The sequence below is a fragment of the Tiliqua scincoides genome, chromosome 2 (assembly GCF_035046505.1).
Source record: "Tiliqua scincoides isolate rTilSci1 chromosome 2, rTilSci1.hap2, whole genome shotgun sequence".
Lineage (NCBI taxonomy): Eukaryota > Metazoa > Chordata > Lepidosauria > Squamata > Scincidae > Tiliqua > Tiliqua scincoides.
This window is the reverse complement of record NC_089822.1, coordinates 271,448,048-271,464,949: the sequence shown is the minus strand read 5'-3', so window position 1 is coordinate 271,464,949 and position 16,902 is coordinate 271,448,048. Positions and strand designations below refer to the sequence as shown.

General features: G+C 50.8%; 1 pseudogene; it reads left to right on the top strand.

Moving 5' to 3' along the window:
- The first annotated feature begins 5,671 nt into the window (after positions 1 to 5,671).
- Positions 5,672 to 15,103, top strand: LOC136639214 (vomeronasal type-2 receptor 26-like; annotated as a pseudogene).
- The last annotated feature ends 1,799 nt before the right edge of the window (positions 15,104 to 16,902 follow it).

Here is a 16,902-nt window from a genome sequence, read left to right as displayed (position 1 = left end):
GTAACAAAGGTGTATGTCGAAAACCTTAAAAATTCTGAGAAATCCCTCACATCCTGGTTATCGATTTTTTGAACTATTGCCATCAGGAAGAAGATATAGGGTGATAAGAGTAAGAACGAGTAGATTAAAGAACATTTTTTATCCCAGTGCAGTGTCTAGATTAAATGCGGGGGTACAGTGATATGTTGAACAGAGTTTTAGCAATGTGGTGATTGTATATGTAGTCTGCCTGACTTTTTTGTATTGTTGTTTTGTGTGGGTCATGTCTTCTTTTACCTTGCGAAAGCACCTAATTTCGTTGTACTTGTGTATACGGGTACAATGACAAATAAATTTCTATTCTATTCTATTCTATTCTAGTTCCTCTCTTTTGCACCTTTTCCATCTCCACTCTGTCCTTTATGAGATGTGGTGACCAGAACTGGACCAGAACTGGACACAATACTCCAGGTGTGGCCTTACCATCGATTTGTACAACGGCATTATAATATTAGCCGTTTTGTTCTCAATACCTTTTCTAATGATCCCAAGCATAGAATTGGCCTTCTTTATGGCCGCCGCAGATTGGGTCGACACTTTCATCGACCTGTCCACCACCACCCCAAGATCTCTCTCCTGATCTGTCACAGACAGCTCAGAACCCATCAACCTTTATGTGAAGTTTTGATTTTTTTGTCCCAATAGCTTTACACTTACTTACATTAAAACACATTTGCCATTTTGCTGCCCATTCTGCCAGTCTGGAGAGATGTTACCAAAAGGGCTGTTTTGTTTAGGGGAATATTGCACTGCCCTTATTGGAAACTCAGGATTGCAGGCTGGATAACAAGATGGCGTAATGCAGAGAAATTCCTTTTAGCTTGTGGGAGCATGTGGGAGCAAGCCCTCTCTTAAAAAAGGGGTTTTCAGACAGAGTTGAACTGGATGATAACTTTCTTTCTACCACACTGCAGGGTGCTTTGAGTAAGTAAAACATTGAAAGGATCAGTTATCAGCAAATTTAATGGGGGCTAATGGCTGGCTTCCTGGATGGGGGAACTTAAACAATACCAACACAAGAAGGCAGTTCAGGTTTGCATACAGGACTTAAACAGTGATTGGATTAGGAGACACTTTTGCATACAGCTCTTAAACAGTGATTGGGTTAAAACAATGCAATGAATACAGTAATGTAGAAACAATGATTTACGATGCCAGACTTCCTCCCCTAATGTGTGACCACAGGAAGGTGGAGGTTGTGTAACCATGAGCTTATGACTTGACTTGATTGTGGCCTGTATGAGAAGTTTGGCCTGCATGATATTTTAGTCTATTTTAACATAACCAGATAGAGAAAAAATCACAACTAAAAGGCAAAAAGGGGATTTTCACGTAACAGATTATTTTCACGTAACAGAGATCCTTCTGGAGCTCTACACAATCACTTCTGGTCTTCATCACTTGGAAAAGTTTGCTGTCATCTGCAAACTTAGCCACCTCGCTGCTTAACCCTGTCTCCAGGTCATTTATGAAGAAGCTGAAGAGCAGCAGTCCCAGGACAGATCCTTGGGGCACACCGCTTTTCACCTCTCTCCCTTGTGAAAATTGCCCATTGACACCCACTCTCTGCTTCCTGGCCTCCAACCAGTTCTCAATCCATGAGAGGACCTGTCCTCTAATTCCCTGATTGTGGAGTTTTCTCAGTAGCCTTTGGTGAGGGACCGTGTCAAACACTTTCTGAAAGTCCAGATATATAATGTCCACGGGTTCTCCCGCATCCACATGCCTGTTGACCTTTTCAAAGAATTCTATAAGGTTCGTGAGGCAAGACTTACCCTTACAGAAGCCAGGCTGATTCTCCCTCAGTAGGCCTGTTCGTATATGTGTTTTGAGATCCTATCTTTGATGAGGCATTCCACCATCTTACCCAGTATGGATGTTAGGCTGACCGGCCTATAGTTTCCCGGGTCCCCCGTCCTTCCTTTTTTAAAAATCAGTGTGATATTTGCTATCCTGCAATCCTCTGGCACCGTGGCCATTTGGAGGGACAAGGTGCATATTTTAGTCAAGAGATCAGGTTGACTCCAGAGAAGACAGCAGTGCACCTGGCCAGAAAAGCCTCCAGTCAGGGCATGAGGAATCCCTGTTTCTCCAGTGCCTTCCCTGTGTTACTGGGTTTGGGGCAGTTTTGGTTCACCAGCAGCAGCCTGCGGCAGTCAGCAGCTGGGATCAGCTTGCAGGCGGCTTTTGGCCTTTTGCTCCATGCACCAGTCAGCTTCTGTTGGAGTCCTCCAGGAACTGGAATGTGGGTGACGCTCCTGTCTGTCTTGCTCCATCCTCCAAGCAGGGAGGCCACGGCATCATTCCAGCAAATGTCAAAACCCAGGAAGGCGTGGCAGTTCCCTTCCAGCAGCCTCAGCACCCACTCCATGGGACTCAGTGCCCACTCACCCAAGCGCAAGCGGAAGGGGCTGGCGATTCCTTCAGGCAAAGTGACATGGCTGAGAAAAGGCTAAGCAAGACACATCGGTTTTCTGGTTCATTTCAATTCGTTCTTCAAAGTTCTCCCATCTGTCATGCTTGACGTCTGGATGGTGAGGGAAGGAAAGGGGAGATAAAAGGAGGCTTAGAAATGGCAGAGAAATTAAATGAGTTCTTTGCATCTGTCTTCATGGCAGAAGACCTCGGGCAGATACCGCTGCCCGAACGGCCCCTCCTAACCGAGGAGTTAAGTCAGATAGAGGTTAAAAGAGAAGATGTTTCAGACCTAATTGACAAATTAAAGATCAATAAGTCACTGGGACCTGATGGCATCCACCCAAGAGTTATTAAGGAACTGAAGAATGAAGTTGCTGTTCTCTTGACTAAAATATGCAACTTGTCCCTCAAAACAGCCACGGTGCGAGAAGATTGGAGGATAGCAAATGTCACGCCTATTTTTAAAAAGGGAAAGAGGGGGGACCCGGGAAACTATAGGCCGGTCAGCCTAACATCCATACCGGGTAAGATGGTGGAATGCCTCATCAAAGATAGGATCTCAAAACACATAGACGAACAGGCCTTGCTGAGGGAGAGTCAGCATGGCTTCTGTAAGGGTAAGTCTTGCCTCATGTGGTGTGAACACTGGACTAGGGAACGGGATTCCAACGCGCTCCTCCTGAAGGCTCCGGGTCTCGGGATGGAGGTGTTTCTGGGCTCTGTTTTGAGCCTTGGATGTTCAGGCTTCATCAATGATGAGGAGTGCCTTTGCCTGGCTTTGGCTGGGGTGCCAGTGGGGTGCCAATGGCACCTGTCCCTGGCTATGGTGATATCCTGCTTGGGTGACTGTGCTCCACTCCCTGTGAGGCTGCCTTTGAAGAGCAAAAAACTTCAGGTCTGGGAAAGGCTTCGGCCTGGACCCGTGCAGGTCTGCGGCCAAAGCAAACAGTGGGGGGGGGGGGATGGCCTGACATACAAGGCAGCTTCACATGTCCACAATGCCCAAGTGCTGAACGGACCCTGCTAACTCCTTGTATTGATCCTAATGGAGTAGCTTTAACCCGATTGTTCTGAAGGGATCGCTTGTCACAAAGTCAAGCCTTGAGACCCCCCTCCGCCGACCTCTCCTTTCCGACCAAAAATATGGAGCCACTTTGCTGAGTATTGCCAGCATGTTTCTCCAGCCGCGCACCTGCGCACGGAGCCACACGGAGAGTCCAGGAGGACACAGAAGTGGCACTTCCTGATATAATTATCCAAATCAAAGTGATTTCTTCCCCTTCCAGCTGAAGCTCAAGGGACTGTTTCCCAAGGATCGCTTTTGAAACCAACAACATCGACAGCAGGCCTGAGAGCAACAGGAGGCAAGTTCTTGCAACACAACATGCTGGGCATAAAGGCCTCCCGTGCCACTGAGAGGTTGGGCTGAGCTGCAGGGCAGGCAGGGGCTATGCCAGGCGATGCTTTAGTGCCAGCCCAGGGGACTCTGCAGTCATGGTGGTGGGCACCATCCTGAGCAAAAGCGCTGCAGGCTCGACCTGGGCTCCTCCGCATTAGCTGGGGCTGCTATGGAGAGCCCCAAGGGGGGTGACCGCACAGGGCACCCCAGGGTGACACTGCTGCTGCTGCTGCTGCCCCAGGCAGCCTGCGGGATGCTGAAGGCCAAATGTCCCCTGAATCTGGCACCGGATAAAATAGATGCCTTCAATTATTACAGGCCAGGAGACCACCTTGTTGCTGGTGTTCTGTCCACCACGTGCGTTCTGTCTTTTCCCAACACGTTTAAGACGCCTCCCTCGACTCGCATGTACCTGTAAGTCACGCGTGTGCCGCTGCTGTGTTGGAGTTTCTCCCCCTCTGGACTTGGGCAGGAGTTAGGGGTGATGAAGCTGAATCCTTTGGTCATCTCATGAGAAGGGAGGACTCCTTAGAAAAGACCCTGATGCTGGGAAAAACTGAAGGCCACAGGAGAAGGGGGCGTCAGAGGATGAGATGGTTAGACAGAGGCAATGAACGTGAATTTGGACAAACTTCAGAAATTAGTTGTAGACGGGGGGCCTGGCGTGCTGTGGTCCAGGGTGTCACAAAGAGTTGGACACGACTGAACAACAACACTTGCAGCCATTTCCAACATCTGCCTCTGTGGGACTGTCTGCTCCCCCCACTGGTCAACTGGTTCCAGTCCAGTTTTTGCTTCACCCTGCAGGAGGACAGAGGAGGGGGGTGAATAGCAGAGGTGGGTGCATGTACTTTGAAAGCCCCTGGGCTGCAGGCCTTAATGTGGGGGCCCCTTTCTCAGGGCTGGGAAAGTTATGCATTAAACCAATTGGAGAGGCCAGCAGTTTGCATGACATTTCAGTTACGCCCGAAAAGTCCACGTCTCTGTAGTCTGGAAGGTGTGATCTTGTGCGCAAACTTGCGCAGAGCAGCAAATCGCAAGCACCGAAGGCCTCCCTCTTTCTCTCCTCTGCAGGTGAGTTACGGTTTTGCCTCTCGTCTGCTGAACGACAAAACCCGGCTCCCCTTTTTCTACCGGATGGTCCCAGAGGACGACTCCAGGTACTGGGGGGTTGCCAAGCTGCTCCTGCACTTCCGGAGGACGTGGGTCGGCCTCGTTGCCTCAGACACAGAAGATGGAGAGGAGTTCAGGAGGGCTCTGTCCACCGTGTTCGCCAGGAGCGGCGTTTGCATCGCCTTCGAGGAGATGATCCCCACCCTGGTGCAGTACAAGGACTTCTGCCGCATGCTTTCCTTCCTCTGGCAGAGCCAAGCCAACGTTGTCATTTGCCCAGGGGATTCTCAATCCTTGTTTGGCTTGGCAAGGGTGATGAAACATGCTGAGAAGCATCAGAAAGCTCCCATTGCGGGAAAAGTCTGGGTCGCCACCGCTCTGCAGGATGTTGGCTTGAGCGCCTTTTACAGCATCTTTCATACCCAGCCCATTCATGCTTGTTTCACCTTCTTAATCCAGACCGGAACGGATGAAAAGCTCCTTCCACTGCTCTCCACCCAAGGTTTTCGTTGCTCAGACTCAAAGCACAAGTTGTCTGTGAAAGTTCGGACCAGATGCCGAGAGAAGGAGGAGGAGACCCAGCCCCAGAACGGTGCGCCTGAGAGCAGCCTGTCCATGGAGAGCGTCAGCATCTACAACAGCATCCAGGCTGTGGCGCAGGCCTTAAATGAGGCATACGCAGCCAGATCCAAGTGAGGAGTGATGCGGAGGCCTGGAGATCTCCAGAAGCTGCAGCCGTGGCAGGTACTGCTCCCCCCCAGGTGGTTCCACTGAAAACCACCCTCAGTTCAGCTGTTCAATTCTGTACTCAGTGAGCCCTTCAGATGTTGAGTTGAAACACTGCACACATCTGAGGCCAAAGGCTCCAAACCCTGCACTCTGCTGATGCCCTGCCACCATCTAGCTATCCCTCTGCTATCCCTCTGCGTGTTGGAGGTGGGGTGGCCCTTTATGTTAAGGAAGGGATAAAATCCAGCAAAGTAGAGATTGAAGGTGGGTCCGACTCTACCGTAGAATCTCTGTGGGTTAAATTACCAGGCTTGTGCAGCGATGTAATACTGGGGGCGTGCTATCCTCCTCCAGACCAGAAAGCGGATGGGGACCTTGAAATGAGGAAACAGATCAGGGAGGTGACAAGGAGGGACAGGGTTGTAATCATGGGGGACTTCAATTATCCTCATATTGACTGGGTCAATTTGTGTTCTGGTCACGATAAGGAAACCAGATTTCTTGACGTGCTAAATGACTGTGGCTTAGATAAGCTAGTCACGGAGCCCACCAGAGGACAGGTGACTCTGGATTTAATATTGTGCGGTATGCAGGACCTGGTTAGAGATGTAAATGTTACTGAGCCATTGGGGAACAGTGATCATGCTGCGATCCGTTTTGACATGCACGTTGGGGGAAGAATACCAGGCAAATCTCTAACAAAAACCCTTGACTTCCGACGGGCGGACTTCCCTCAAATGAGGAGGCTGGTTAGAAGGAGGTTAAAAGGGAGGGTAAAAAGAGTCCAATCTCTCCAGAGTGCATGGAGGCTGCTTAAAACAACAGTAATAGAGGCCCAGCAGAGGTGTATACCGCAAAGAAAGAAGGGTTCCACTAAATCCAGGAGGGTGCCCGCATGGCTAACCAGCCAAGTTAGAGAGGCTGTGAAGGGCAAGGAAGCTTCCTTCCGTAAATGGAAGTCTTGCCCTAATGAGGAGAATAAAAAGGAACATAAACTGTGGCCAAAGAAATGTAAGAAGGTGATACGGGAGGCCAAGCGAGACTATGAGGAACGCATGGCCAGCAACATTAAGGGGAATAATAAAAGCTTCTTCAAATATGTTAGAAGCAGGAAACCCGCCAGAGAAGCGGTTGGCCCTCTGGATGGTGAGGGAGGGAAAGGGGAGATAAAAGGAGACTTAGAGATGGCAGAGAAATTAAATGAGTTCTTTGCATCTGTCTTCACGGCAGAAGACCTCGGGCAGAAACCGCTGCCCGAACGGCCCCTCCTGACCGAGGAGTTAAGTCAGATAGAGGTTAAAAGAGAAGATGTTTCAGACCTCATTGATAAATTAAAGATCAATAAGTCACCGGGCCCTGATGGCATCCACCCAAGAGTTATTAAGGAATTGAAGAATGAAGTTGCTGATCTCTTGACTAAGGTATGCAACTTGTCCCTCAAAATGGCCATGGTGCCAGAAGATTGGAGGATAGCAAATGTCACGCCTATTTTTAAAAAGGGAAAGAGGGGGGACCCGGGAAACTATAGGCCGGTCAGTCTAACATCCATACCGGGTAAGATGGTGGAATGCCTCATCAAAGATAGGATCTCAAAACACATAGACGAACAGGCCTTGCTGAGGGAGAGTCAGCATGGCTTCTGTAAGGGTAAGTCTTGCCTCACGAACCTTATAGAATTCTTTGAAAAGGTCAACAGGCATGTGGATGCAGGAGAACCCATGGACATTATATATCTGGCCTTTCAGAAGGCGTTCGACACGGTCCCTCACCAAAGGCTACTGAAAAAACTTCACAGTCAGGGAATTAGAGGACAGGTCCTCTCATGAATTGGGAACTGGTTGGAGGCCAGGAAGCAGAGAGTGGGTGTCATTGGGAATTTTCACAATGGAGAGAGGTGAAAAGCGGTGTGCCCCAAGGATCTGTCCTGGGACCGTTGCTTTTCAACCTCTTTATAAATGACCTGGAGACAGGGTTGAGCAGTGAGGTGGCTAAGTTTGCAGACGACACCAAACTTTTCTGAGTGGTGAAGACCAGAAGTGATTGTGAGGAGCTCCAGAAGGATCTCTCCAGACTGGCAGAATGGGCAGCAAAATGGCAGATGCGCTTCAATGTCAGTAAGTGTAAAGTCATGCACATTGGGCAAAAAAATCAAAACTTTAGATATAGGCTGATGGGTTCTGAGCTGTCTGTGACAGATCAGGAGAGAGATCTTGGGGTGGTGGTGGACAGGTTGATGATAGTGTCGACCCAATGTGCGGCGGCAGTGAAGAAGGCCAATTCTATGCTTGGGATCATTAGGAAGGGTATTGAGAACAAAACGGCTAGTATTATAATGCCGTTGTACAAATCGATGGTAAGGCCACACCTGGAGTATTGTGTCCAGTTCTGGTCGCTGCATCTCAAAAAAGACATAGTGGAAATGGAAAAGGTGCAAAAGAGAGCGACTAAGATGATTACGGGGCTGGGGCACCTTCCTTATGAGGAAAGGCTATGGCGTTTGGGCCTCTTCAGCCTAGAAAAGAGACGCCTGAGGGGGGACATGATTGAGACATACAAAATTATGCAGGGGATGGACAGAGTGGATAGGGAGATGCTCTTTACACTCTCACATAACACCAGAACCAGGGGACATCCACTAAAATTGAGCGTTGGGCGGGTTAGGACAGACAAAAGAAAATGTTTCTTTACTCAGCGTGTGGTTGGTCTGTGGAACTCCTTGCCACAGGATGTGGTGATGGCATCTAGCCTAGACGCCTTTAAAAGGGGATTGGACAAGTTTCTGGAGGAAAAATCCATTACGGGGTACAAGCCATGATGTGTATGCGCAACCTCCTGATTTTAGAAATTGGTTATGTCAGAATGCCAGATGCAAGGGAGGGCACCAGGATGAGGTCTCTTGTTATCTGGTGTGCTCCCTGGGGCATTTGGTGGGCCGCTGTGAGATACAGGAAGCTGGACTAGATGGGCCTAAGGCCTGATCCAGTGGGGCTGTTCTTAAACTACAATTCCCAGGAGGCCTTGCAGGTCTTGTTATCTGGTGAGCTCCCTGGGGCATTTGGTGGGCCTCTGTGAGATACAGGAAGCTTGACTAGGTGGGCCTATGGCCTGATCCAGTGGGGCTGTTCTTATGACAGACCCTAGATATTGTCTTACAGTCCAGTTGGTGTGAATTGTTTCAGTTACATGTGTGTGCAGCCATATGAGGAACCCTTTTAGGTCAACCAAAGATGCCAGTGTGATGTCCCTGAGAGTCCACAAGAGAGCCATGAGAGAAAGGCTTTGCCCCTCTACCCACTAGGCTCTGTGGTGCCTCCCATCAGAGAGTCCCCCAAAGCAGGCAAGACTAATGACAACCTCCTCCTCCTCTATGAATTTGCTTTCAATGGCCCTGAGCCCATCACTCTATGAGTCCCCCAAACTCACCCAACATAAGTTCTTGTTCTTTTTCTTGTTCTTTTTCTGTTGTGGATCATTTCGTTGGTTGACCCACTTCACCCACTGGGTGACCCACTGAAACACTTCATTGGGTAATGCAGAGTTTTAGCATGATGGGTGAGGAGAGGAAGAAAACGTTTGCACAGGATAGCGTTAAAAAACTAAATAGAATGCATTTTCAGGACCATCAAAATATACGTGGCAGTTGGTATAAAAGGATGTGTCAAAAAGCAGACCAAGGAGAAAAGAGGCGTCTGAGTGGGAACAGGGTTGAGATTTACAAAAGCATGCAGGGGATGGATAAAGTGGGTAGGGGGATGTTCTCTTGCCTCTCACACAACACCAGAACCAGGGGACATCCATGGAAGTTGAGTGTTGGGAGAGTTAGGACAGACAAAAGAAAATATTTATTTACTCAGCATGTAGTTGGTCTGCGGAACTCCTTGCCACAGGATGTGGTGATGGCATCTGGCCTGGATGCCTTTAAAAGGGGTTTGGACAAATTTCTGAAGGAAAAGTTCATCATGGGTTATAAGCCATGACGGGAACATGCAACCTCCTGATTTTAGAAGTGGGCTACCTCTGAATGCCAGATACCAGGATTCAGGTGTCTTATGTGCTCCCTGAGACATCTGGTGGGCCTCTGTGAGATCCATGAAACTGGACTAGATGGACCTTTGGCCTGATCCAGCAGGGCTCTTCTTATGTTCTTATGCTAAGTAGTGCAAAACACAAGACTCTGTTGCACACTTTTATATCTGGCAAAGTTCCCCCAAAAGTAGATAGTTCCCAGAGTTCCCTGCTTCTAGCTGCATTTTTCCTGGGACAGTTCCTGGCAGCCACTGGAAAGGGGACAGCAGGACAGCTGATCACAGCCATGCAGAAGCAGAGTCCAGGGGACCTTTAAAGCTCTTCCTCTCAGGCCTGGCAGGTCAGCAAGGGAGGAGGCCGTGGTTCAGGGACTTACTGGCACAGTGTTGAATGAGAGCCCACAAGCAGCAATCCGTGTTGATAGGAATTGCTATTAGACGGGTGGTTTTGCACGGGGTCTCCAGCATGGTCTTCCGCTTTCTCAGCACTGCTGCTTTCTTTGCCATTCCAGCTTCACCCTTTCCTGAGAAACTCCCGATTTTACAATGTTTCCCTGGACGGGATCTATGGGGACCAGAAGGGGGACCTGGCCGCTGACTTTGACATTGTGAACTTGCTGGCGCTTCCCAATAAGTCTATTGCCAGCATAAAGGTTGGGAGAATCGGGAAACAGACACCCCCAGGAGCAGCACTCACCGTGAAGCAGGACGCCATTGTGTGGCCCAGGCCATTCAAGCAGGTGGGGAACGCCACTGGTTTCGTGCAGTTCTATCTGCCATCGGTTCCAGTCAACCAGCTGTTTTACAGAATGCAAAAATATGTGGTTTCTCCTTCCAAATCAATGCACTGTCTAAAAGCACATGACTTAGGAGCACGCAGGTGCCAGCAGTTGGTTGCAGCAGAGTCAGGGCCAGGCCAGGAGGCCCAGTTCTCCAGCTCAGGGTCCCTGAGGTTATCAGCTTGAGCAGGCAGCTGGAGAAGCTTTGGCCTGAGCCACACAAGAAGGCGGGTGAATCTGCGGACCAGGCAAAAGGCCCCGCAGCAAAGACAGAGTCCCTGAGGAGGGCAAGTGGCCCAGGAGTGTGGCCAAAGTGGGGCAGGGCTGAGGCACAGGGGAGGTCCACCAGAGAGGGCTCAGTCCATTGGTAATTCTCCATATCAGGGAAGGGTCTCAGGAGCTGGTCCACAACAGGGCTTTCCCATTGGCCAGGAGCACCACAGCCAGCTCTGCCTGGGAGCCGGGACTGCTGCACCTTCTTCAGACCTGCTTCCTCCCAAGGTGCCCAACTGGGAGTTCTTCCAGGCAGCTGTGCACAACCACCAGTGCCATCAAAACAGACCCCACTTCGCTTGGTAGGGAAGCCAGCCAGGCTAGATGGTCCGGGCTAGTTGGTCCAAGCCAGCCAGGCTGGACTAGATGGGCCTTTGGCCTGATCCAGCAGGGCTCTTCTTGTGTTCTTATGCAGGCTGGAACGGGAGGTCCTCCAGGGCCTTTCCTGATCTCTGGCTCTTTTTCAGACCTGGGCACTTCCACAGACAAAAATGCCCCCCCCCCCACTTTTGTTTGTCTCCTGCTCAGGCCCTGCCCCGTTCTAAGTGCACAGACAGCTGCCATCCAGGCTACGCCAAGCTGGTTCAGAAGGGACGGCCCTTTTGCTGCTACGCCTGTGCTCCGTGTGCGGAAGGGACCATCTCCATCCTGGAAGGTAGGAGACCCTGGAAGAAGGGCAGGGGGGCAAAGACATGCCCAGCCAGAAAGTGGCAGGGGGAGGGCCAGTGACCGAAGGGGTGATGGGAGGGAGTGCCTCTTCACAGCTTCACTTTGATTAGGAATGCCTAACCCTGGACACAGCAAGGCATCTCCTGGAAGTCGAGCTGTGTGTCTCAAGGTCACGTTGGGACCTCCAGGGTCGGGCTGCTCAGGGAACAGCCGGGGGTGGTCAGCAGCACCCACCCCCCACCCCCACCCCACCTCTTTGTGTTTTAATCGCAGTCAAGTTCTCTGTTTTCACACCATTATGTGCAGTTTGGCCCACGACGCTCAGGGCAAAAAGACCAGCCTGTGTGAAGGAAGGAGGTCCTTCCAAGCCCTCCTCAGAATCTCCTGTGCCATGCCGGGTTCCGTGGCAGACTAAAGGCCCAGCCCGCCCAGGACTGGGCTGGTGCAGGGGTGGAGCGATGACAGCGGAACGCAATTCGGTTGTTGTCAAAGGGGAGGCCGGCTGCTCCCCCTAGAAGGTTAAGAAGCAGGGGCAGGGCTGGGTGGGACAGGGAGGGGTGGAAAGAGGAGGAGACTGGGGCAGGGAGGGGCAGATTGTGGCTGGAGAAGGGGTGGTGTTCGTGGCAGCCATGCCACCAATATCCTATCCCCTGTCCTGGCCTTAAGCCACCTTCCTGGGTACGTTTGGACCTTGCCTGGCAAAATAGTTGGCACAGATCGGAGTAGACCCAGAGGGAAGGCTTGAACTTTGAAAAGCAAAGCCTAAGAAAGACGGATTCCCCACCCAGGCAAACTTGCTTCTCTGTCCAGGTCCCTTGAGCAAACCTACCCCAAATCGGGAGGGGGGAATCCTACTTTTGTTTGGACCTCCTCTGAAGAAACTTGCCTGGTGATGGAGCTCTGCCTCTCCCTGGTCCTCAGTGGGCCTATTGAGATCTATGCCAGCTCTTGCTGGCATAAAACCAAGTAGGTCCATGGGGGCATTTTGTAGGATGTCTTAGCTGCCGCCAAGATCCACCTCCAGCCCGCCTGTGACATCCCTGCCTTCGATTTGGCCCATTCTCTGCCCCAAACCCCCCACAAATTGTCCCCTCCACCTGGACCAGTGGAGAATCCTGGCATCCACACAAAGCCTCTGGCCATCATGTGCAGTGGCTGCACCACATTTGTGCCATCACAGAGTCACTCATGCCAGGAGATCGCTAGATCCACTACCATAATCGGTTCATTGGATTGGGCCATTTTTAAATCCTGTTTTCTATATACTCAAGGCAACCTAAAAAATAATATGATTTAAAAATCTTCTTTTCAGACACAAGTGATTTCACAAAGTCCCTGGAAGACCAGCATCCAAACAAGGCCCAATCTCGGTGTGTCCCCAAGGTCATAACATTCCTGTCCTGCGAAGACTATCTGGGGGCCTCTCTGGCGTCTTTTGCCTTGGCCTTTTCTCTCACTACAGGTTTTGTTTTAGGAGTTTTCATCAAATACCATGAGACTCCAGTAGTCAAGGCCAACAACCGGGACCTCTCCTACGTCCTCCTCGCCTCCCTCCTGCTCTCGTTTTTGTCCTCCTTTCTGTTCATTGCCGGCCAAGGAGGGTGACCTGCCTCCTCCGCCAAACAGCCTTCAGCATCATCTTCTCCATGGCCATCTCCTGTGTTTTGGCCAAAACCGTCACTGTGGTGGTTGCCTTCGTGGCCACCAAGCCAGGAAGCAGGATGCGGAGGTGGCTGGGGAAGGGCTTGGCCAATGCCATTGTCCTCTCATGTTCCACTGCTCAGCTTGTCATCTGCACCGCCTGGCTGGGAATCTCTCCACCCTTCCTGGACTCTGACAGGCACTCCCAGCCCAGCCAGATTGTCCTGCAGTGCAATGTGGGGTCTGTCACTCTGTTCTACAGCACCCTCGGCTACCTGGGCTTCCTGGCCGCCGTCTGCTTCACAGGGGCCTTCCTGGCCAGGCGGCTGCCTGGGGCCTTCAGCGAGGCCAAGCTGCTCACCTTCAGCATGCTGGTCTTCTGCAGCATCTGGGTGGCCTTTGTGCCCACCTACCTGAGCACGAAGGAGAAGCACACGGTGGCCGTGCAGGTCTTCTCCATCCTGGCCTCCAGCGCCGGACTGCTGGGCTGCCTCTTTGCCCCCAAGTGCTACATCATTCTCTTGAGACCTCACCTGAACACCAAGGAGCAGCTAATGACCAAAAGATAGCATCTGAGTCTTCATATGTGTTTTGTTTTTTACCTTGGTGGTAATTTGACTGCCATGTTAGTAACGATACAAACAGATCTGCTTTCGCAATGAGTGCTTTGAATTCACATACTGAACATAAATCTGCCTGGGCAGAAATTGTACCCCATGCCATGAAATCATATTGTTGGGAGGGGCTTGACCTTGTGACAGTGAGTTCCATACATTGTGTGAAGGGTTTCTTTTTGCCTGTCCAGAATCTTTGGCAAGAATGTCAGGGATTTCCCCAGATATGATATAGGGAGCAAACCCCATTCTCTGAATACCAGTTTCTGGGGACAAGAAGCAAAGGAGTCCCTTCAAATCCCCTGTCAGATCACATTGTCCATTTGTCTCCACAAAATTCACTAGAAAATACCAGGGATCCAGCTGTGTGCTTGTGGCAGCACAAGGTATAAGAACGTGGTTCCAAGTCACAGATCCTCATGGATAGTTATAATTTTTTTTACATGCCAGTCTCTCAGTTCCACCATCAAATCAACAGCCAGCCCTTTGCCTGTGAAACCCACCAGAAGCAGGCTTGAGGCTGTGGCCCAGTCCTATCCACACCGCACACTGGGGGTGGCGATGGCACTGGGTGGACTGCTGCTTTCATAACAAATGCCCCAAAGCCCTCTGGTTAAATCACTGCATTTTCCAAAAAACCTGCTCATGCACTTGATGCCGGTGGGTTGTTCCCAGTTCTGTCCTTGGTACTGTTCCCAGATAATACCCAGTGGTGTAGCTGACGGGGGGCAGGGATGTACTGACTCCGGGCAACACTCCATGGGAGGCTGCAGTGATCACTGCGTCCTGTCCAGCAGCTGAGATGCCTGCCAACCCCTCCTACCAGCTCACATCATCTCCAGGCAGCCTGGAGGCTCACAAACTACAACTTTCTGCAGGTCCCGCACCTCCTCTGCCCTCCTGCTACAGCAAGGTGTTGCCTCACAGCCCACTGGAAGATGCGGTTTTTGTGGCTTCATCTGTAGATCAACACAGCAGTTTCCAGGGGCCAATTGGTGTGCCTGGGGCATATAGTCTCCACGCGGGTAGATGCTCTCCAGGCTGCTGTAAAGATTAGAGACACACTGGCATCAGAAAGCATAAGGAAAGTGCTGGCATTAGATGTCAAAATATCATATGCCCCTGTTGGAAAACTGAACTGATTGATGTTTGTAATTGCTGATCAACTCTCTGCAGCTTTAAAACTGCTTTTTTTCTGCAGAAGTTCCAGCTTAACACATTTAGTACTCCATCCCTCCTCCTACAGAAAAGCAACTTTGGTTTTTAATATCAAATGCTTTCCCTAGCTGGGCGTTGAGTGAGAACTTTGCTGCTGCTATGAAAAGTGGGGGGGGGGGCCTTCACAGATTAGCTACACAATCGGTTCTCTGGCTCTGAGCCCCTCTCCCCCTCTACCAGGTGTAGTTGGCAACCTTCAGTCTCGAAAGACTCTGGTATCGCGCTCTGAAAGGTGGTTCTGGCACAGCGTCTAGTGTGGCTGAAAAGGCCAATCCGGGAGTGACAATCCCTTCCACACCGGGAGCAAGTGCAGTCTGTCCCTGGTCTGTCTCCCTGGCTATGGGCCTTCCTTCTTTGCCTCTTAGCCTCAGACTGTTGGCAAAGTGTCTCTTCAAACTGGGAAAGGCCATGCTGCACAGCCTGCCTCCAAGCGGGCCGCTCAGAGGCCAGGGTTTCCCACCTGTTGAGGTCCATCCCTAAGGCCTTCAGATCCCTCTTGCAGATGTCCTTGTATCGCAGCTGTGGTCTACCTGTAGGGCGCTTTCCTTGCACGAGTTCTCCATAGAGGAGATCCTTTGGGATCCAGCCATCATCCATTCTCACGACATGACCAAGCCAACGCAGGCGTCTCTGTTTCAGCAGTGAATACATGCTAGGGATTCCAGCACGTTCCAGGACTGTGTTGTTTGGAACTTTGTCCTGCCAGGTGATGCCGAGGATGCGTCGGAGGCAGCGCATGTGGAAAGCGCTCAGTTTCCTCTCCTGTTGTCAGCGAAGAGTCCATGACTCGCTGCAGTACAGAAGTGTACTCAGGACGCAAGTTCTGTAGACCTGGATCTTGGTATGTTCCGTCAGCTTCTTGTTGGACCAGACTCTCTTTGTGAGTCTGGAAAACGTGGTAGCTGCTTTACCAATGCGTTTGTTTAGTTCGGTATCGAGAGAAAGAGTGTCGGAGATCGTTGAGCCAAGGTACACAAAGTCATGGACAACCTCCAGTTCATGTGCAGAGATTGTAATGCAGGGAGGTGAGTCCACGTCCTGAACCATGACCTGTGTTTTCTTCAGGCTGATTGTCAGTCCAAAATCTTGGCAGGCCTTGCTAAAACGATCCATGAGCTGCTGGAGATCTTTGGCAGAGTGGGTAGTGACAGCTGCATCGTCGGCAAAGAGGAAGTCACGAAGACATTTCAGACGGACTTTGGATTTTGCTCTCAGTCTGGAGAGGTTGAAGAGCTTTCCATCTGATCTGGTCCGGAGATAGATGCCTTCTGTTGCAGTTCCAAAGGCCTGCTTCAGCAGGACAGCGAAGAAAATCCCAAAAAAAGGTTGGTGCAAGAACACAGCCCTGCTTCACGCCGCTTCGGATGTCAAAGGGGTCTGATGTGGAGCCATCGAAGACAACAGTGCCCTTCATGTCCTTGTGGAAGGATCTGATGATGCTGAGGAGCCTGGGTGGACATCCAATCTTGGGGAGAATCTTGAAGAGGCCATCCCTGCTTACCAGGTCGAAGGCCTTCGTGAGATCTATGAAGGCTATAAAGAGTGGCTGTCGTTGTTCCCTGCATTTCTCCTGCAGTTGTCTAAGGGAGAATACCATATCAGTGGTGGACCTGTTGGCTCGGAATCCGCACTGTGATTCTGGATAAACGCTCTCTGCAAGTACCTGGAGCCTCTTTAGTGCAACTCAGGCAAACAACTTTCCTACAACGCTAAGGAGAGAGATGCCACGGTAGTTGTTGCAGTCACCCCTGTCGCCTTTGTTCTTGTACAGCGTGATGATGTTTGCATCCCTCATGTCTTGAGGTACTCCACCTTCTCTCCAGCAGAGACAGAGGATTTCATGCAGCTCAGTGACGATGATCTCTTTGCAGCACTTTAGGACTTCAGCAGGGATGCTGTCTTTTCCAGTTGCCTTGTCAAAGGCAAGGGAGTCCAGAGCCACGTGAAGTTCTTCTAGAGTTGGTTCACTGTCAAGCTCCTCCAAC